Genomic DNA, 23,513 nt, shown 5'->3' on the forward strand with positions numbered 1-23,513 from the left:
GGGATTAAGGAAAGGGAGCCAGGGACGGGGTTAGAAGAAGAAAAAACAGTTCAAGAGAAACAAGTTTGGTACAGTAGAAAGACACTGTTGATTTTACTCGGAGACTGTTAAGTGGAATGAGTTTATGTAAAATCTAAAATTGGATCACCTTGGTTTTCTAAATACAGTTAAAAGTAACCACACTGCACATTACCCAGCACTGCTAGGACTTGTTGGAAGATAACAGAGGGGAAATATTACTAGTCACAATTAGTAATCCACCAAATGTTGGTAAACACTAAGAACTAACAATGAGATATTCAAGCAATCTCCAGGGTATTGCAGAGTTCCAAAATGTATAAAATGGCATGGTGTGCGCATTCTCAATAGACAGATATCTTCAGCAGCATTTCCTAAGAGCTTTCCCTCATGCTGCTCTCGCTACCACCGTCTACTGCCAGGGAGAGAGTGGACATGAGGGGCATGGGCCCCAGTGTTTTGACTCTTAAATGACACTTTCAAGTTGCAACATTAAAAAAAAAAATTTTTTTTGCAGTTGCCCTGGGAAGACTGTCCCTAAGACAAGTTAACACCTGGTTTTGTGATGAGATTTCATCCGTGTACAGATAGATGTGCTTGTGAGTGGCCCATCATGGATAAAATACCACTTCTTGCTGCCAAAGCTGGACACACAGGGCTCACCCAGCCTTGCTTGCTCAGTGGGTTATTTCTACACCTTTTTTCCCCCTCCTCCTCCGTATCATACTTGGCAAGATTATCCTCCACAGGTGAGTGAGGGGATATTTTAAAAGTCAGCAGTAGAAATTCTGAAAGAGAACATTTATTATGTTTTGATGAAATGTCTAATGGATACTTTGAGTATAAAGAGACAGCGCCTAGAGAATGTTCTAGAAAGAAAGACCAGAACAAAGAAAGGATTAAATGAATATCTCTGTGTCAGGAAATGAGAGGGAAAATTTTTTTGGATCTACAATCAGAAAGGGCTGACAACAAGATGTTCAACACTGGAGACCATTCAGAGCATATGAAGAAGTCAAGGGGAGAGAGAACAGGTGGAGAAAAAGCAACATGCAACTTGCAGGGAAAAGAAAAGGCAGCCACTGAGATATTCCAGGTGTTGGGTATGACTGAGAAACTTTGAAGGATGGCTGTGTCTAATATTGCCCTTGAAATTGTTACACAGAGCCATGCTGTGCCCCAAACCTTCAGGGATCAGGGGTGCTTGGAGGTAGAATAGAGGGAGGGATGCTGGAGATGAAAGGAATTACAACAAAAAAGAAGACTACATTTCACATTTGCATTTACTCAGAGTAGAAATAAACAATTCTCTAGATACAGAAATCTTAGCTACAGGTGACTAAGAAAAATAGAAGCCCCTCCACTTCCAAGAATCTTCAGTCATTGATGGGAATGTTGGGTTTCATATGGAGTTGAGACTTTGAGTCATTTTTTAAAAATATTTTTCAAACAAGCCATAGACTAGGAGAAAATATTTGCAAAAGACCTATCTGATAAAGGACTGTTATCCAAAATATACAAAAAAAAACCTTTTAAAACTCAATAATAAGAAAACAAACAGTCTGACTAAACAGTGGGCAAGAGACCTCAACAGATGCCTCACCAAATGGCAAACAAGGATAGAAGAAGATGCCCCACATCATAAATCATTAAGGAAATAAAACTTAAAACAACAAGGAGATACCTATCAGAATGGCCAAAATCCAAAACACTGACAACACCAAATTCTGGTAAGGATGTGAAGCAACAGGAACTCTCATTCATTGCTGATAGGAATGCAAAATGGTACAGTCAATTTAAAGGCAGCTTGGCAGTTTCTTACAAAACTAAATCTACTCTTACCATAGAATCCAGCAATCATGTTCCTTGGTATTTACCCAATTTATGTCTTCAAAGAAACCTGTATCAGATGTTTACAAGCAGCTTTATTCATAATTGCCAAAACTTGGAAGCAACCAAGATGTCCTTCAGTAGGTGAATGGATAAATAAACTGTGGTACATCCAAACAATGAAATATTATTCAGTGCTAAAAAGGAATAAGTTATCCAAAGTCAAGCAAAAACATTTGTAAGATACATAGCATCTATTTGGAACCATGGTTTTTATAACTAATTTGTTTCATTTTTAAATAAAGACAACTCAGAATTTTAAAAAATGAGCTATTAAGTCATGAAAGACATGGAGGAACTTAAATGCATACTACTAAGAGAAAGAAGCCAGTCTGAAAAGGCTACATACTATCTGATTCCAACTATATGACATTCTGAAAAAGGCAAAAGTATGAAGACAAAAAAAAAGATCAATGGTTGCTAGGGTTTAGAAGGAAGGGAGGAAAGAATAGATGGAACACAGAGAACTTCCGGGGTAGTAAAAGTATTTTATATGATACTGAAATGATGGATATATGCATTATACATTTCGCCATATCCATAGGCTGTAGAGCACCAACAGTGAACCATAATGTAAACTATGGACTTTGGATGATAATAAAGTGTCAGTATAGCAGCTTCATCAATTGTAACAAACGTACCACTCTGTGAGGGATGTTGGTAGTGGAGAAGGGTGTGTATGTGTGGGAACATGGGGTATATGAGAAACCTCTGTCTTTCTGCTCAATTTTGCTCTAAACCTAAAACTGCTCTAAAAAATAAAGTCTATTTTTAAATGATACATATAATTTATACATGTATATAATTATATACTAGAAGGTACAAACTTCCAACTAATAGATAAGTAAGTCCTGGAGATCTGTGCAGTATAGTGACTATAGACAATAATATTGTATTATAATCAAATTTGCTATGAGACTATATCTTAATTATTCACACACACACACACACACACACACACACACACACACAGTGCCAAAAAACTGTATACACATGACTTGTATTCATTTTTGTTATTGGTATATACTGAGTATTGCAATTTTAATATAATTTTTTTCCTTTCTTAAAATATGTATACTTTTTTTGGCACTGTGTGTGTGTATGTGTGTGTGTGAATATGTATATGTATATATGTATATGATGTAACAGAAATGCTAATGCTACAGTAGTGATCACATTACAATATATAAATGTATCGGATCAACATGTGGCATACTTTAAATTGCACAATGTTATATGTCTAATATGTTTTTAAATAAATGAATGGATGAACGAATAAATAAGTGAATATACTGTGTTTATAGGACATAAGAACTCCCAGATGGCTGACACCTGGGTTAAATTACCCAGTTAAACTTAGGGCAAGCAGAAAGAAGCAACTGTCAGTGGTCAAAAGTTCCTAAAGACTTAGACTTCACTCATCTTCACTAACGGGAATTGCTCATTTACATCCGGGTGCACTTTCCTGCCCTCTTGTGGTTGGGCCGACCATGTGACCAGTTCTGGCCAATGAAATGTGAACAGGCACGACCTGTGTCACTTCCTTGCCAAAGCATCTAATCTAATCATCGGTGCCCGAATCTCCAGTCTCCTTTCCCTGCTGTGGCCATGAAGGAAGCACACCCTGGGATGGAGATGCTAAAGGTCAAAACCCTCTAGGATGCCAGGTTGGAGATCTGGAGGACAATTGCTGTGACAAGCCGGCAGGACCTACAGTGGGCTTTGCGTGAAGAAGGAATAAAAACTTCTGCTGTGTTATACCTTCGAGGTTTATGGCTGTTTATCAGAGCCCAAGCTGATCTGTCCTGAATGCTACACCAAGGCACAGTTTCCTGTTCGAGTTCGTTGAGGCCTGACTGGAGCAGGTATGCATAGCTCCTTACAAAGCAGGAGAACTTGGAACAACAGAGGGCTCAACCTGCTGTAGAGAAAACCACAATCACTTTTAGGTAAATTCTGTTCTGAGGGTTTTCTCCAATCTAAGCAAACTTAGGTCAGGACTACATTTTGCTTCCTCGAGTTTCCTGGAGAATTATTTTTAGGGGAGAGCAGAGATGGCTGGCATCCATCATTTTGGGAAGTCATGAGATTTACAGCGATAGATGCCTAAACAAAGGACAAGCGCATTAACAAATCTAGCTGTCCAAAAGTCAGGGCTAATGTTAACCAAGATGAGCATTACTGCGATTCCATCAAGATGTCCTGTTATTTATTCAACTTTTCCATTTTCATTTTTTATTTGGGTAAGATAATTGCTTGTGATAAGCCTCGGGTGTGAAGGTCTGGCGCATACAGAGTGGCGAGGTGAGCTTCAGCCTGCAGTCTCAAGATGCACTGGGGAAAGGAAACGGCGTATTAACATATTGAAATGATCTCAATTAACGTCCTTTAACGGTTTCCTTCAAAAAGGAGGGCCTCTCCAAAGTGAATGGCCTACTTGTTACCAACAGGAAAAAAGCCTGTTCTGAAGATAATGTGTTTACCTGCTTGAGGAAAGAAGATCTCTTATGAGTGGATTTCACAAGAAACAACAAAAAAATTTAGAGTGTTTCTTCCCCTGGGTCAGATCCCGCAATGTTACCCATGCATTTCACTTCGTAGCATCTATAGTAGTATCTCTCATTGCTTCTGGCCATGACCTTAAGCTGCACAACACTTGGGCTTTGGTGCCATAAGTCCTAAAATGGAACTTCGGAACCTGAGACCTGATTATTTAAGGGAAGACTCAGCACTTGGGTGCTGCTGTGCACCCCTCTCCCCCTCATTCCCAGCTGGACTTCTTTCCACCACCCTCTCTGTTCTGGCCTGAACACCCAGCAGCTTAAGTACAAGCAAACGTGGGTGTCGCTCCTGCCTCTGTAAAGCTGCTAACGGCTGGAGGTACTATATTCAAGGGCTCTGTTAGACAACAATGAAAAGTGTCACTGGCGTTTGCTGGTGTTCACAAGGTGCCCCAGGAGTGGCATTCCTATCCTCCTTTTTCAGATGAGGACACTGAGGCTTGGGGAGTCCAAAGAAGACGATGGGGGAGGGGTGTTACTAGAGACATTGTTCCTTCCCCAACATCCCCAGCCTATCAAAAAAAAAAAAAACCTTAAAAATAAAAGTTATATCCTTAAATTCCTTTTTTAAAAAAAGGATTTTATAGGCAGTCGCGCCTAGTAATCTGTGGGCTGACATTGCTTGTGCTGTTACCCTAGCTGAGGTACCTCCTGGAGACTGTTCTTTCTCCATCCCAGACCTCACCCTGCCATCCCGGGTCCAAGCACCATCCCTGCTCTCCTCTCCATTTCAATCCATGTCCTCCTTTCTCCTTCTCCTTTTCCCCTCCTCCTCCTCTTCTCCTCTTTTCTTCGGTCTTTTCTTTTCTTTCTATACCTCCTCCTCCTTCTCTCTGAGTGTGTGTGTATCTGCCAGACAGCAATGCACTGAGATGGATGACTTAGCCCTTCATTAATCATCCCGGCGCCACCTGAAAGTTTAGCCACTAAGTGAGATACTTTGTGAACTGTGTCCTTGGAGCTTCCTATCGGAGCCATCCCTGAGCCAAGTCCATGGCCGACATCCACAGGGACTAAGAGGTAAAAGGAACAGGAGCGGGAGAGAGGACAGTGAATCCTACAGTAAGTTACATGGAATAATCACCAAAAACTCGAGCTGCATGAAATAGAATCAGGGCTAGCTCAATTCTCTATTGGAAGAATTGTCCCAAACAGGAATAGTTTCCCATTCCAAAGCGACAAGGATGGTCTCCCCTGCACCTCTTTGTGAACTGGATAGACCCTCATTTATTTGGGATGCTTCAAATATGACATGAATGTAAAGGCAGGAAGCTGGTTTAGCCTTCAAAGGGCCTTCCTAACCCAATTATCAGCCATGACCCCAACCTGAATCCTTTCTCCCTACCAAAATCCCACCCCAAGCTGGCAATCTGGGGTTCTCCGGCCCACGTAGCCTCAAAACACTCAGCAGATCCTGCTGTGCTTACTGCTTTGTGCCTTGATGTCCTCGTTCTCCTGCCAAGTGGCTCGCCTCTGCGTGGCGCCTGTATCACCGTTTGCCTGGGTCACTGCAGTGGCCTCCTGGTAGATTCCATGCCCCCAGCATCACCCCTTTCCAACCCCAGATGCTGCTGCCTCAGGGATGCCTTCCTGCCTTTCCACTGCTCACCACCAGCCTGGTGACCAAGCCCTCATTCTTCAGCAAGACTTCGAGGTGTTTCGTGAACCTCTCCAGCCTCACCTTTTGCCACCTCCCGGCTCCCCTGGCTATACCCATGTGAATTACTCGCAGTTCATGAATGGCCCTTTCTCTCTGTCCTCCCTGGCTTTGCGTTTTCTGTCCCTTCCCCCTGGAATGTCATGCAAACACTCATCACCTGGCTAATAGCCAGTTCATCTGTCCCTGCTCCCCTGTTCTCCTCAAGAGGTTTAGCACAGCTCCTGTCACACTGTAGTGTAAAGGCTGGTTTCCTTGTCCCTGTTTCTTGCCTCATACTTGTGGGGACCCATGCTATATCTTACCGTTAAATTCCTATGGAATTTAACTACTGGTTCATGCTGACACGCATAATCATATACTGCTTAATAAATAGCATTCAAAATAATAGCTATCATGCTGTGTTACACATTATGATAGACTCTACGATGTTAACATACTTTGTTAAAATAGTACAATTTCTTAACTGTGTCATGAATACTTGTTCCATTGCTCCAAATACATTACGGAATGAGGACCATGTGTTTTACTTCTCTCATCTTCTCTGTAGCTCCTGATGCCTTACACAGGGAAGGTGAAGAGGACTCAAAGTCAGATACTTGGTGAGAACGGGCAATGCACCACAGAAAGAAAAACGACGCAGCCAAAGCTGGAGGAAAGGAAGTTTTACTTCTGGAGACCCCCCCCACCACCACCCTGCATCCACTCACCACCACGGTCCATCCCACCCATCTGAAGATGGGGACACTGGCACTGTATTTTCTTGTTCTTCGCACATGGGAGGGAAGGCTCTGCTGCCTTAGGACCAGGATGCCAATGAGATCAAAGAAGATGGACGGAACCAGGGATGGCAGATAGTTTCCCCTCTACCTGCCCACCTGGGTTGGTGGCAGCTGTCTGCAGCACAGTGCTGAGAAAGGTTCAGAAGCCAAGTCAGGGCTCAGCAGAAGACATGGTGACTTAACCAGCAATGGCTCCCAAAGGCTTATGAAGAAGATGGTGGCCCACGTGCTAGAGATCTGCCATCCAGATCTGGAGACTGTTGTAAGTGGAGAAATCACGCTTTCTAATCCTTCAACACTCTGATCGGAAATACACTAAATGATTTCTCCCCTACCATGAGTCAAAGGGAGCAAGGTGGTAGGAGAAGAAGACAAAGTCCCCAAGTCAAGAGTTGACCAAAAATACTGCCTCCTCCAGGCTAAGGAACGCCTCCATGAGGCTCCTCCCCCAGAGCTTGGGATCCCCTGTTCCACCTGGCAAACCCCTGCTCAGTCTTCAGGGCATGTTCAAATGTAAACCCTCTGGTGAATTCTTCCCCAGGTCCTCCAGTCTATGCTGTCTGTCTGCACAGCACTAGCCTGTGTCACTACTATTATCCCTGCATGACGGACACATACCATTCTTCGTTTCTACACAGCTGTCTCTCCCACTGGACACAGCAGTCCTTGAGCATGTGCCCTGAGTCCCACTCAACTTCACATTCTCAACACTTTCCCCAGGGCTTTGAATGGATTTGGGTTGTTATTAAATTGTACGTTCCCTCAAAGGACAGTCTCAAGGTGTTACTGATTTAAAAATAAATTAGCATTATGCATATTTTCTTACTGGGTAAACTGAGATTCAGATTTCTTCATCATGTTGACCTGATCACTAGGTCCAATGGAGCTTATGGATCCAATGGATCAAGCTAGTGGCTCTGATGCCTTATGACGGTAGCATTGCTCCCCTCACCTGAAGTCCTTCACTAGAGGTGGCTGGGCATGCAAGGCACAATCAAGACTCAATTCATGTTTTACCATGTCTGTTATCATTTGTTCCAAATAGCAAAACTGCAACCTGTGCAGGTGCTCACCTGCTTCCATCTCATGCTGTGGGGACATCACAAGCAGAACTGAGCGCCCAACATGAAATTGGGCCCACAGAAAGAATAACCCCCCCAAATTCCATACACACTCCAACTGGAATGGTTTCTTGAAAAAGAAACTGCTGTGCTTCGGGTCAGCCAAATGAACTGCAGCAACAGCATCAACCACAGAGGGACATTAATTCCTCTTATTGACAGGAGCCTCTATCATTTCAGAATATGCTTATTTTTCTGCAAGGAAACCATGCCAATTTATTCAACTGTTTACAATGTCATCATGCATTGGTGAAATGGAAGGTTTCTCTGGGCTCAATGTGACAAAATGCTGATCACTGACTTTTGGTGGCCCATCACCAGGAAGCTGGGTGGATGTCAGGGCTGAGATGAGGGTTCTAGACAGTTCCTCCAAGAAGGGCAGGAAGAGAAACAGGCCTGTCCTCATGCAGATTACATGCTGGAAGAGAAGGCTTGCTGGGCCACCGGCATTCATTGAGCATCTTCAATTACCCAATACTGCAGTAGGGAGCATGCTGGAAGGGAAAGAGCCGAGGGCTGTCTGGTGGTCTGTCACCTCAACTTTCAGGGTCCCTTTATCTGTAACATGGGGATAGTAATATCTGCTCTGCCTTCATGAAAGAGTGTGGAGTGGATGAGTTACTGGATAAGAGGACACTTTGTAAACTATAACCCATTACTCTCTATCACAGAACCCTGTTCATTTCTTTCATGGCCATTATCATCCATAAGTCCTTTGTATATATTGCTGCTTTGTTTCATGTCTGTCTCCTCCAGTAGAATGCAAGCTCTCTATAGGCAGGAATCTAGAACAGTGGCCAATGCACAGAATGAACTCATACTTGGTAGTTATTGTCATCTTCTGGCTACCCTACGTTAAGACATACTCATTCCTACCTCCACACCTCTGTTCAAGCTGTTCCTTCACCCCCAAAACTCCTCCCCTTATCTTTGTAGCAATCTAGATTCTATTCTATCCTGAAGGGCCACTTCAGGTCCCACTCCTTCTATGAAGTTATTTTCTCATCCCTTTTTAAAATCTTACTTTGCCAGGCCGTTCTTCACTATTAAAAACACTGCCCATAGCCCCAGGCCACACACACATTCACATCCTCACTAGGTGGGGTCATTTAGTATGTTTTCTCCATCCTCCTAAACCCAGTGTAGAGCTCAGTTCAGCTCCGATTCTGTCTTTTCTGACAAGAAACAAATTTCTCAGACAAAGAATAAGAGAGTATGTCCTAGAATAGAAGAGTCATCATCAAAAATCCTAAAACATCCAGGGCTGAAGGACAGGCTGGGCCCAAGACTTCTCTGCAAGCTTGGAGTTGACATGTCCTTCCTGCTCAGTTATCTGACCACACAGACGTTGATGTGCCCACCAAACCTGGGAACCAAAGAATTTCCCCAAGGAACTAATTCATTCCTACTAAGAACCTGGAAGGGAGCTGACCTTTCCTGGTGATAGTCAGATGTGCTGTGGGGAGAGGCTTCTGGAAAATGAAAGTCCTCCTGATGTGGCCATCCTCCCCATCTCCAGGGAGTCCCTTGTCCCATGTGGATCCACCCCAAATCAGAGACTCAACCATCTTATAACCAATTCTCTGCAGACACTACTTAGTGTCCTACAGGCCACTTTAATTCTGACACTAACTACTCAGAGATAGCACAGACCCACCAGTTAAGGACTCAGTCACTTGAAACTTCCCCCCACCACTTCAGACACCAATGGCGAGTGGATCCCCAGATTACTCACACTTCTGTCTAGCTTGGCTACAAATCAGGAGTTCCCACCTCTCCTCCTCAGGTTTGTAATTTGCTAGAACAGCTCACAGAACTCAGGAAGGCACTTTACTTATGTTTTCCAGTTTATTATAAAGATTACAACTCAGGAACAGCCATAGAAGAGATGCATAGGGCAAATTATGGTGGGGGGTGGCGCTTCCATGCTTTCTCCAGGCCCACCACCCTCCCAGCACCTCAGTGTGTTCACCAGCCCGGAAGCCAATCAAATTTCCTGTTCAAAAGTTTTTATGGAACTTCATCTCCAGCTACTCACCCCCTTCCTGGAGGTCAGTGGGTGGGGCTGAAAGTTCCAACCCTCTAATCAGTTGGACTGTCTGGTGACTGGCCTGGCCTTAAGTCACCTCGTTAGCATAAATTCGGGTCAGATCAAAAGAGGCTCTTTATGAATAACAAAAAGCACTCTTCTTATCACTCAGGAAATTCCAAGGGTTCCAGGAGTTCTGTGCCAAGAACCAGGAATAAAGAACAAATATATTTTGTATTATATCACAACGGCCAAGTGTGATGAAGGCATCTCCTTTGACTTAGATGAGTTGGGATTTATTATGCTTTCTCCTGTCCGATAATGGCAGACGGATTACTCTGCTGTCCATCTTGCTCTGGCTGCTAGGAAGCACAATATGAAACGTGCTGCTTCATCACAACAACTGTGTAAACCTATGTGATTGAGACAAAGAAGAGAAATCAAAGACAGCCAATCAAGATTTTCTATTTTTATCCTATTCCATTAACCTTACTGTACATGGTCACTTTAGGTTCTTCCTGAAAAGAGATGAGGTATAAATAAATTAACTGATAACATAGCCATAGGACCAGTGTCTACATAGGAATTAATAAAACAAACCTCCAGATGGAGCCTGCTGACGTAAGCTGGTTGGCTTTCTCAAAGCAGGGTGCACATATCCCCATGTGAATTCAAGCCACTACCCGGTTTTCAGGGCCAGTAGGATGCCATGCAGAACACTAATCAGTGACAACATGGTATGTCCTCCGCGTGAACCTAATCATAGGATTAACCATGCCTGGGGGTGGCAGCGATGCTGAGCATGTAGAAGAGGAGAACATTATCAGCTGGCCCAGGAATGGAGATCAGCCTGAAATCAGGGTAGGCTTTCGCAGGCAAGAACATCGTGAATGAAGTGGAACTTCAGGGGGGTCTTTTCTGTTTTGAGGTATGAGCCTCTTAAAAACAGTAACAGGGCTGCACTTATGTGCACAGTGCCTGGCACACCTCAGTACTCAATAAAGTGTTTATTCTTATTTAAGTGCTATTCTTCGATTTCCTTCTAATTTTGAGGCATATGATTATGAACGCTGGGGAGCATATCAGTTTGTTTCCATGGGAGAAAAGAACTCTGGGTAGGGAACCAAGAGACCTGGGCTCTGGGCCTCACTCTTAAGGAGCTGGGTGATTTGCACAGAGCAGATGAGAAGCAGTCAAGGGATGCAGCTTGAATCAGGCTTTGGATCTGAGCGCTGGCTCCTCTTCCTGCTCTGTGACTTTGGGCACTCGTTAACCTCTCTGTGCCTCCTATAGCCTCCTCTGTAAAATGAGGTTGGACGCCTATGAGGTGTTGTGAGGACGGAATGAGTTACTATATAGGAACTATTTAGAATACTTCCTAGCCCATACTAAGCATCCATGTCAGCTTTTATCATCTTTAATCAGTCACAATGTTTCCAGACCTTCATTTTTGCATCTCATAAGGGTCAGGTTAGAGCTGGGTGAGAGATGTCTGATATGCAGCATGAATCACTACTTCCTAATTCTCTGCCCGTAACAGGCATCACTAATTGATCACTGCACTCTCTCCTGCTGAGTCCAGTCAGAGCTTTAAAATCTTTCCCAGGGCGATACTCCAGGCTGTCACTGTAAGTCTTTCAGTGTTAACACAAGAAAGGAAACCTGTCTGCTATCCTGGGAAGAGATAATCTTACAGATTCTGTCATTCTTAATGAACAGATGTGACAAAGGGGTGCGAAGGTCATGGGAAAGAAAAGGAGTCCACCTGTACGAGAGCTTCGGTGCCACTCCAGGTACCATCCTTGATCAACCAACACCTCTCGTCTCGCAGCTTGGCTTGGCTATTCCTCAGCTCCCCCCAGGACAATGACTGAACTGTTGTCTCCTTTTGCAGTATGATTGCAGAGATAAAATGGTGTGTGGCTAATTGCTGGGTAGACCACAAACAGAGCCACCTCACATGTAATTTCAGACTGGCAGAGACTGTAAATTCTTCAGCGTGATAACCAAAAGATGATAGCAACACATGGAAGTGGAAAGAAGGTTTCAGGGAAGCAAGAGGTTGGCTTCGAGGCCAGGGTAGTCGAAAATAACTTTGTATAAAAGCGAAAAACATAATTTGGGCAGAAATGTTATGTTATACAAGGGGGGCAGCTGACGCTCAGATCTGAGAACGAGGCCTTTGACCTGTAAGAATAATAAGCTGCTGTAGAAAGTAAATTCTTAGTTATCCATGGACATCCACAAATAGTACCGAATAATATGTAACATGTTAATTAAAATAGCCCAGCTGAAAGACCTGCCCATCAAGCCAGAGCCTCCTGCTGGCTTTCCTTTCCTCATCTCCCCCGTCCTCTCTGCGTTACGCATTCTTCCCGCTCCCTCCAAGCTCGCGTCCCAGCATCACCGGATCCTAGTGGAGGCCTTCCCATCCTTTCTCGTCCCATCTTCATCTCCAGCTGCTCTCCTTCAGGCGTAAAGCATCGCGGCTGCCCCCGATGCTCTGGCTCTTCCTGCACATCACCGCCTTGTCCAGGCTTCTCAGGCAAAGCTTGGATCAAAGCCCTTCTCTCAAAAACTTGCCACGGCTCCCCCTTCCTGTCAAGTGAAGCCCAAGCTCCTGGCCTTCCATCTACCTTTCAGGCTTAATTGCCACCACTTCCACCCCCTCCGTTCTCCACAAACAGCCGCAAAGCTGTCCCTGAGCCGCACGCACTCCTCCAGGAGCCTGTGCTTGCCTGTTCCTCCCTTCCCCCCAGGCCTTGCCCCCAGGCCTAGGTGGCTCTTTCAGGAGGTTTGAATATGGTGACAATCACCCCCTTCTGTTCCAAAACCATGACACCATTTCTTGGGCAATGGGACCACTGTACGTTCCCTCTGAAGGCTGTAAGGGGCTGCTCCCACCTCCTAGGAACCCCTTGCCTGCTCCACCAACCACCCACGGCAAGGGCGTCACTAGTCCTGACCCTAACCTGACTGGCCTTGGTGTGGTGGCAGTGGGGGCTCTGTGAGCCTGCTGCTAGGAGAGTTGGGATGTGGTAGAGAAGGGGTTGGCCAAGGGCTTATAATATGCAAAAATCTCTCTAGAATCCTCCCTTGTCCTTCTTTATCTCCTTCTACCATCGGTGTTGTTCCCTAACTTCCCCAATTCCCTTTAAGGCCATTAAAATCAAAGCCACAATATCCTGATGGGCTCCAAGGCATTTTTTCTCCCCCCAAAAAACTCCAGCCAACTAAGTACAGGCTACTCCACGGACCTCGTCCCCCTTAATTCCTGTCCTATAAATCTAAGGTGGAGGGAGTCATCCTGACACATCCTCAGTTGGAAACGAAACCCTCACCACCTCCACTTCATGCACCTCCAGAATGGGACTGCTCCGGCTGCTCCCACCCCTTCTGCCCATCTGCTGGGATGGCATGGTGCCTGTTCACTAGTTGGTTGGAGCCTATGGAGGTGCCAGGCAACAATGTGTTTTGATGGGCAGCCTGCAGAAGGTGGCAATTGCCATCTCTTGTGAGTGAAGGCCATAAGCAGTGCCAGCCCTGGCATGCCAGGTCTCTGTACACTTGTTCACACCTGTTGACTCTCCAGTGCCAAGAAAAGTGTACTTGAGCTGGGGACAAGGGTGAGGGGAGAGGACGTTCTCAGAGCACCAGCCTCTTTAGGTTTCTTTGTGGGGACAGACAAAGCCTATAGAGATGTGGTCAGTCAGGTCCAGAGCCACACCTGCAGCCAGCACTAGAATTTGTTTTCTAACACTAGTCCATGCTAACTAAAGAAATGTACCCAGTGGGGAGATGGCAGCGCCGGCACGATTCAACACAGACACAAGCCTTATCTCTAAGCGAGAGAAGAGAGGCAAAGAAAAGTCAGGGCTGAGTTGAAGAAAGTTCTTTCCACTGATAGCCTAAAATGCTTATGTCCCATTTACCTAGAGGCCCCCTTTTCCTCCACCTCTGCTAGAGAATTGCTGTGTTCTAGCTGGGGCCTGAGCCCTGCTGCAGAGTCAGACAGACCTGGTTTTGTAGTTCAGCTCCACTAAGTGACCAAGTGATCTTGAGTAATTTACTAATCTTACCTGAGCCTCAGGCTTCTCATCTCTAAAATGGGGGTAACCATACCTACCTCCCTGGAGTGATATGAGAATGAGATAGGACAACATAAGTAAAGTGCTCAGTGTGGCATCTGACACAAAGTAGGTGCTCATCAAGTGAGTTTCCTTTTTTGCCCTGCCATTTCCTGTCTTCCCTCATTCTCCATTCCAAATAGGAAAGGAGTTCCCGGAGCCAAATTATATTACAGATGTCAGTAATGTATAATTACAATATAATTGCAATAGGTCATCGGAACTAAGTAGCAGAAGAGATTCCAGAGTAAACACAGTAGGGGAGAAAAAGGAAGAGAAAGAGATGGAAAGAGGCGAGGAAGAAACTGGGGTTCCCTTCCTAAAAGGCCCCTATCCATCCCTGCACTCTCACGTCAGTGCCTCATTCCAATAAGGGCTCATGCTCGGCACTCCATTCCCAACCCCCACCCCCACCCCCACTCACCAACATTCTCCCACCCTTCCATTCGAACTCTTCCACAATGCCTGTTTAGCAAAATAAAAGTTAGGAAGGAAAGTGCATAGTGAATGCTCATCATCTAAAGGCCCATCTATGTACACAAGATGATCCTACAGCAAGCCCTTGACATTCTCCCGTTCACTATTGTGCGGTGCAGGCAACGTGTCAATGGCAGTGCCAGGCAGAGTGAGGGTGACACAGGCATGAGTCCTGCCCTTTAGGCTCTCGGTGCAGGAGGCAGAAACAAGCTCAAACAACCATGAAACAAGCCAGGCTGGACTGAAGCGCCAACTAAGACATAAGCAAACAGCTCAGGAAAATATGTCTCTGCCCTCCACGTTTGGCAGGCGCTCACATGCCAACCTCATCAGTCAAGGCCAGCCTTCTGCCAGAAGGCCCCTGACAGTAGGGTCCACGTGCACTCCAGCATGGGGCCATCATGGAAGGTCTTACTTCTCGGAGAGCCTTGTTGGCATCAGAAAATGCAAGAGACCATGAGAAGTTTATTTGGGTGACTGGTCTGATCCCATTGGTTTCGTGGTGCTGTTTTAATGGTGGCCCATTGGGTTTTAAGGTTGAGTGGCATACTTAAGGGCAGTCCTGGATGCTGGAACATCATGTGTAGGAACAGGGTCTCAAGTCCATAGCTGAAAGCCTGAAAGACAGCTCAGATCTGCTGGAGACCCCTACGGGACTTCCCCCAAGGAACTGCCCTGTGTGCTGGATGAGGTACGTGGAGAAGGTAAGGAAGAACAGCAAACTGTTGCAAGAAAATACAGAGGCAAACACCCCAACTGCTTCCCAACGCAGTTAAAGAGGAGAGATGGGATGGGTGAGGGGGTAGAAAGGAAGGAGTAAGTGGTGGAAGTTGAAGAAAATTCTTACAGACACTGTTCCTGATGCCTCAGGACCGTCAATCAAGTGTGGGCCCCTAAAGCTCCAAGGAGGGTGAAGGGGGCTTGAACACAGTGGATAGGGTGGACCACCCAGTCCCAAGCAGAACCTAGTGGTCATGTCCATAGGAGACCCAGAATAGAATCGACCCACAAGAAACCCAACTCAATTCACAAAGCTAATATATATTTCCCTGCAAGTCTCTTTCCAGGGCTCAATGGTGAGCTAAAACACAGTCCCCAACCTCATGGAGCTTAAAGCAAGCCCGGGACTCAGGAAGCCTGTGGTCAGAGCCTTGCAACTCCACCGAGGAGCTGGGCGAACCTGAGCAAGTTAGGAGAGCTCTGTTTCCCCATCTGTGAAATGGAAATGTGCTTCACAGGGTCATTGTGAGAATTAAATCAGATAGTACATGAGACAGCTCAGCAGTGTGCCCAGAACACAGGCTCAATGAATGTTAGCTGCTATTATTGTTGTCATTGTTATCCTTATCATGATTATTATTATATTACTATTATTATTAGTTATACAGTTTAGTTGGGGAGACAGAGATTAATCAAATACAAGCACAGAAAATGTCATTTGAAACTGTGATACTGGTAAATGATAAGCACATAAGCAGTAGTCGTTTATGGTGCTTTGGAAGCAAAACCCTGGGGACCTGACCTGGTCTGGCCTTGAGGCTGAGAACTGAGAGCTGCTGAGGTGTTAACCATAGCAAAGGGAGCAAGGGGATGTGAGTGGGTGGGTGAGACATGGGCTCCAGGTCCGCAAGACTACTTGTATAAAGTCCCCAAGACAAGTCCAACGTCATGGCAAGAAGTTGATCCCCACAGGATTGCTGGATAATTCCCAAAGACCATAAGACAGAAACAGGAAACCTCAGGAGGAAAGAAAAGGGTGAACTATGGTCCTTATAATGCTGGGATGAGGTTGAGAAAAGATTTGGGAGAGCCAGCTTCTCTGCCCACGGCCGGCTGATGGCTGCTGGAGACGCCCAGCCTAGCTCCACCATGACCTGGAACTTGTAAGCCGCCTAAGTGCCAGCAGAGCCAAGGCATGCTGCCAGACCTGGGAAAAAATAGAACTGGCCCTTTCCCTCACCATCACCCAGGAAGCAGAGGCCCTGTCCAGCCCCAGAACCCTCAGCTCCATGTTGCTGTCACTTCTGACTCTCTGAGCGGGTCACGTGGTTCTCATCAGCCAGGTCTCCCACTTCCCCCAAAAAAACAGCCAACTCCAGCCCCAGCCCAGTGGCGCCAGTCTCTGGCTCAGCAGAGCCACTAACCTTCCTTCTAAGAGAAAAAAGGATTGAAGCAATACTTGAGCCTTTTTTCCCAGGCTCCAACAGAGTCGCTCAGAGCCCCTCACTTATTGAGTATTTTTGCCCAGTGGGAAAAGTCTGGGCTTAGAAGTCTCAATGACCAAAGCAAAAATTCCATCTCTATCACTCGCTGTAAAGCCTCAGAGCTCTAAAGTTCAGTCTCCTTATCTGTAAAATGGGGCTAATTCCCAGACTCGCAGGGCTATCCCAAGAGGATGAGGGAGGTAAAATGTGAAAGCACTTCATGCAGTGCCTAGCACATGCACTCACTATTGGGTCAATAGCATGGCTATTACCATGCAGTTGATCTACTCTGGGCGAGAAGAGTCAATCACTTTGGGGAAGTGGAACTAACAACCCCCATTTTGAGCCTCTCACAATTATCACTCACCGAATTTGCTCCTAAATTATTAGCTGTGTGGCCTTGGGCAGGTTATTTAACCGCTTTCTGCCTCAGTTTCCTCATCTGCGAAACATATATAATAATAACTCCTACCTTATAGGACTATTGTGAGGAATTTTACATATATAATATATAATATAATTTTATTAACATTAACAAATATAAAATGTACAAAATATGGTGTCTGGCACCCAGCAAATATTTGCTATAATAATTATTCACTCTGGCTTTTATGGGGACAAAGTGAAAACAGAGAGACAAGTTATAAGTATAATATAATAAACCAGGCAAGGAGTAGTAGCTTGAATCAGAGTGACAACAGGGTTGGAGGAAAATACTTGGATTCTGGATATATATTGAAGGTGGGAAGAGGCCGCTTTTGCTAAAAGATCAGCTGTGGGGTTGCGAGAGAAATAGAGGAGTGAGGATGACCCCAAAGAGAAAGGCTTAGCAAGTGGAAGGCCAGGGTGAAACAAAAAATGTTAGTTCTATATTTTGTTTGCTTGTTTTTTAAGAGAGAGAGTACCCTCCCATCTCCTTGAAAATCCCCCCGTGAACCTATGGCCTAAATTAGATCCTAGGTTTGTGCGTCCTTGGAGCAAGTAGATAACATTCTAAGTCACCCCTTACCATCCACTGTCTGCTCTCAGACTTAGTGAGGAAGGAAAATGAGTGTGGATCAAGTTTGATTAAAAAGGAAGGAAGGGAAAAAAGGAAGGGGAGGAAGAGGCAGAGGAGAGCAGAAGGAGGGGAAAGGAAGAAAAGAAAAAGGAAAAAGAAGCCCTTCGATAATTCCCGTTCCTCCCCATTTGTCCCTTGAAGAGCTCTGAGCAAGAGCCATTAGAAGTGAAAATGAAGGGGATGCCACTAGGTGCAAGGGTGAATGCGCCAATGGGACTGGCAGATAGCAGGGGATTTGGACAGAGAATGTAAAAACCATGAAAATAACAACTCCTATCATCAGGTGCCAACACTTGGGTTGGATCTTTTACATACATTAGCTCAAGATAAAGATTTTAATCCCTAATTATTAATATGAATAGATGCTCAATGTCACTAATCATCAGAGAAATGCAAATTGAAACCACAATGCGATATGAGATATCACCTAACACCTGTCAGAATGGCCATCATCAATAAATCAACAAACAACAAGTGTTGGCGAGGATGTAGAGAAAGGCTACGCTCATGCACTGTTGGTGGGATTGCAAATTGGTGCAGCCACTATGATAAACACTATGGAGGTTCCTCAAAAAATTCCACTTCTGCGTATTTATCTGAAGAAATCCAAAACACTAATTTGAGAAGATATATGCCCCCCCCATGTTCACTGCAGCATTATTTACAATAGCCAAGATATGGAAGCAGCCTAAATGTCCATCAATAAATCAATAGATGATTGGATAAAGAAGTAATGGCACATACATGCAAAGGAATATTACTCAGCCATAAGAAAAAGAATGAAATCTTACCATTTCCAATAACATGGATGGACCTAGAGGGTATTATGCTAAGTGAAATAAGTCAGACAGAGAAAGACAAACACCTTACAATTTCACTTATATGTGGAACCTAAGAAACAAAATAAACAGAACAGAAACAGACTCATAGATACAGAGAACAAACTGATGGTTGCCAGATGGGAGGGGGGTTGGGGGGATGGGTGAAAAGGGGAAAGGGATTAAGAAGTATAAATTGGTAGTTACAAAACAGTCACGGGGATGTAAAGTACAGCATAGCGAATAATATTGTAATAACTGTATGGTGTCAGGTGGGTACTAGACTAATTGGGGGGATCACTTCATAAGTTATATAAATGTCTAACCATGATGCCATACACCTGAAACTAATATAATGTTTTATGTCAATTGTAACTGAATTTTTTAAAAAATATTTTTAAAATAAAATAAAGAGCAGAAGCCCTGTGACCCCTCAGAACAGTAACTTCTTTCATTATCTTAATTTTCTCATCTGTCTCATGGGGAAAACTTCCTACCTCACGGGGCTTTGGGAGGATCAAATGAGAGCCTACGTAAATGAGAGTATTATTCATTCTATAATTGATATTATTATTGTCACTCCAGCTCCTGAGCCAGAACAGAGAACGCTCACTAGCGTGGAGTGCAGTAATCCTGGTACCCAGCAGTTACCACGTGGTCGCTCTTTAGATCTGCAGAAAAATGGTAACTGTGGAAATAATTTTAGTCCCATTCACAGATTTTAAATAACTGACTGTTTGCAGGGGAGAGGATTTGGCTGTGGGGAGGGGTGGTCGCTAGTACCACGCAGCTGCTATGGCTGTGAAAATTTAACCTCAAGCAGCCTAAACATTCATTTTACAATGTACACTGCTGATTACTTAATTATGTCTAAAATATAAGTCAGACACACTACAAACCCCAGGGAGTAAATTACACAGATCTATGAAGCAACATCTATGCACTCATTCTGGTCTCACATTTCTGAATTATCTTCTTCCCCCCAGTGAATTTTGAAAAAATCTCTTCCTTTTCTGCAAAACGTGTGGCTATTGCAATCACACAATCATTTTCTTGGTATTATAAGCTCAGGGTAGGAGAGCCCATCTTCAACATATCAACATAACATTTCGGACTCTTACCAACAGGTTCGTATCTTTATGTATATTTGAACTAGGAGATCTACATATGCTTGATCTCAGCATGAACCTCCCTATGACCTGATTTTGTTACCATGGTCACCAATTATCAGATGAGTCTTGTTGACTGCAGAACAACAGTCAAAGGATTTCTATTAAGTTCCAGGGTGGAATAATAGTCATGTTTTGTGAACACACTTTATAGATTATTTTTCCCATTTGTTTGTCCCAAGGTCTGCCTCCCTCTATCTGCTGAGAATACAGTTGTTACATCAAATTCCAAGAAAATGCCTCCTGGGGCCAGTAATTAAATTTTCCTATAAAATGAATGGATCACTGGGACTCCCAATACCCTCTTCTCCCTCTGGGGTTTAGCTATGTTGTTGTTACTCGGAAGTCACCTACAATCATCCTTTCCTAAAATAACTTCAAAACCACACCAGGGCTCCACATGGGTACATGTACATGAAAATATACTATAAGCTCTACTGAAATCAGCCGTCCTATATATGCAAAGCACTTAAGGGTGTTTTTGAAAGGCTCAGCTGGGTGAGTTTTTTCGTAAGCTCATTCCAGCCAGTGAGTGTGGTCCAGGGATTTCGTGATCTCATGAAAACCGTATCTTAGCATTCATAAGTGTTGACATTAACAGGTAATATGTAGGTACTGAATGTTTTATGACTGTATGAGTTTCCAGGGGCTGCCATAACAAATGAACTTGAACTTGGTGACTTAAGACAACAGAAATTAATTGCCTCACAGTTCTGGAGACCACAAGTCTGAAATCAAGGTGTCGGCAGGGCAGTGCTCCCTGCAGAGGCTCCAGGGGGACAGCCCTTCCTGGCCTCTTCCAGCTTCTGGTGGTTGCAGGCTTCCTTGGCTTGTAGCTGCATCACTTCAATCATTTAGCGTCCTATTGCTGCTGTGACAAATGCCCATAAACGTGATAGCTTAAAACAACACAAATGTATTAACTTACAGTTTGGGAGATCAGAAGTTGGCAATGTGTCTCACTGGGCCAAGATGTAGGCGTCAGCAGGGCCGTCCATATCCCTTTCCATAGGAGAATCCATTTCCTTGCCCGTTCCAGCTCCTACAGGCTGCCCACATTCCACGGCTCACAGCCCTCCTCTCCGTCTTTAAACCAGCAACAGGAAGGTCTCCTCGCATCACATCATTGTAACCTCCTCTTCTGCCTCCCTCTTCCACATTTAAGGACCCTTGTGAGTACACTGGGCCCACCTGGATAATATAGGTTAAGCTCCCCCTTTCAAGGTCATTCACTTAATCCCATTTGCAAACTTCTTTTGTCATGTTAGGTAATATATTCACAGAGATTCAGACATGGTCATTTTTGTGGGCCCGTTATTCTAACTACCACAGGAACAAAACAGACTGAGAATCAAGGCAGACTAACTCCTTGCAGTCCACACACAGGACCCTCCTCCAGGTCTGGGCACACCTCTAATCACCAGGGCTTTTCACTAATTCCTATGTCACTGGAAGTAGCTGGCAGGGGAAGAGGGGTGGCAATTAGAGATAGGTGGCTAATGGTCAGGACATCAGCAGCTGAGAGTTTGCAGTGTACCAGTACAAAACTGCCCCTTTCCAAATGATTGCCTTAAGAATTCTACCCCATGGGTAGTGAAGTATAGATGTGCCTCATTACGAGTAAATGACGCATAAGGAAACCTGCCCTTGCCCACACAGATAATATGCCAAAACAAGGAATCCCAGCACTGAAGTCAACCACCCCACACCCTGCTGGAAATCCCAGCAGTTTGTACCACTTAAATGTCTACTAATGGGCTAACACAGTTGCTAATGGGCCAATAAGATGGCCATTAACAGCTTCTTAAGTAGCAGGCTGGGGGAGCTGTGTGACTACTTACAGAGACTGAGAACAAGCTGTCTTTTCCATTTCTAAAAGACCCTACATTGGAGCAAGAATCGTTTTTCTCTAAAGGTTGACGTATTTAGCTCCAAACATGGAGGCATCCTTGTTCAAGTTACCAAGGAATGCCTTCCTTTATAAAGATCTTCACTCTGAAGTTCCCTGCCAGGTTCTTCCTTTGGGCCCTTAAATGTTAAGTTTACAGACCGTGGATTACTTCCAGAGACACTGAGGAATAGAGATATATTTAAATGGAGCCTTAAGACCTACTGTTGAAAAATTAATCAGAAATGAAGATGGAGTCTCATTACAATTGTAACATGAATGTCCCCAAGCACAACCATCGAAGAGTGCAGGGAAGTCAGGGTCACATGAGAAGCTTTCTATCACAACCTCTAATCAAGACCCTGCTGCTCATTCATTCATTCAGTAAAGACTCACCGAGCACACAGTGGGCAGTGATCTCAGCACAGGACAACCTCAGAGAACAAATGGGCAAAACTGTACCGTTATGGAGTTTACATCCTATGAACACAAAATGAGTCAATTATAAAATATATTAGAAGGTGACAAGTGCATGGAATCAGGAGCACCAGGGGGAGGGCCGTAGTGAAGAGACATCTCCTTGAGAAGGTGACATTTAAACCAAGTCCTGAAGGAGGTGAGAGTGGTGAGCCAGGAGGAAATCCTGGCATGGGCAACAGCTGGTGCAAAGGCCTTGAGGCAGGACTGTTTCTACAACAGCTTAACCGAGGAAAAGTGAGGATGTCCGCTTGGATGTCCAAAAGGAGAGGTGATGAAGTCATCGGAGTAACAGGGCCTTCGAGGTCATCATAAGGACTTTGACCTTTCTCCCAGGAGGATTCAGAGCAGAGAAGTGAAGGGTCCATTCCTCCATCAAAAGTCTTCTGCGTTGCTTCTAGGGAATCCCAAAGCAAACCCTCCTCATCCAGATACCTCCCCCTGATTCCACCGCCATGTCCTCTGCGAAATGCCAGCGCCTGGCCTGACTGCTGCTCCCTGGTGCTCCTGAATGGCCTGCCCCAGTGTGCCAGAGCAGTGTCAGCCAGGATAGACCTTCCCAGTCCTGTCCTGCCCTCAGCCAGCTTCACACAGATGCTCACAGCCATGCTGAAAAGCTCCTCCAGCTTCTGGCCTTTGTGCCAGGCTAGTAAGTCATTCCTACTTCTAAAAAAGATATCCCTCAATTCCTAACAAATATTTTCCTATAAGTGAAGATTTTTCTTGAACTATGTAATCTCATAGCTCCATTTTCCGTGAGCTGTATTATTCTTTTGAGGTCTAGCTACAGGAGTTTAAAATCTAGCTCTTATTTTCACATCGCCTTTGAATTTGCCCTATCTTGGAAACCCCTCTGATGGCAGGTAATATGTTTTTTATCGTATTTTCCCCAATACTGAGCACCAAGCAAGCATACAGTAAGTAATTACTACTGGCTAAATTAGTGTTTGGTAACTCCCCATGACCTCAGCCTCCTGCTAGGCACAAAAGCAGTCACAGAAGTAAAAGGTACTCCCCTCTCCAATAAAAAAGCTTGTAATGTGTTTGGTTGCTAAGAAAAATCTGAGAAATAGCATCAAATAATGGTAAAGTATGGTTAAGCACAAGAATTGGACATTACAAACTCTGGCTCCTATGAATTCAAGGAGGAGAGTGTGGGCTCAGAAGAGTGGAGAAGGGATTCCCGGATGAAAGGGGACTTGAGACGTCGAAGGAGGAACAGGATCGAACAAGAG

The sequence above is a fragment of the Hipposideros armiger genome, unplaced genomic scaffold (genome assembly GCF_001890085.2).
Source record: "Hipposideros armiger isolate ML-2016 unplaced genomic scaffold, ASM189008v1 scaffold_22, whole genome shotgun sequence".
Classification (NCBI taxonomy): Eukaryota; Metazoa; Chordata; class Mammalia; order Chiroptera; family Hipposideridae; genus Hipposideros; species Hipposideros armiger.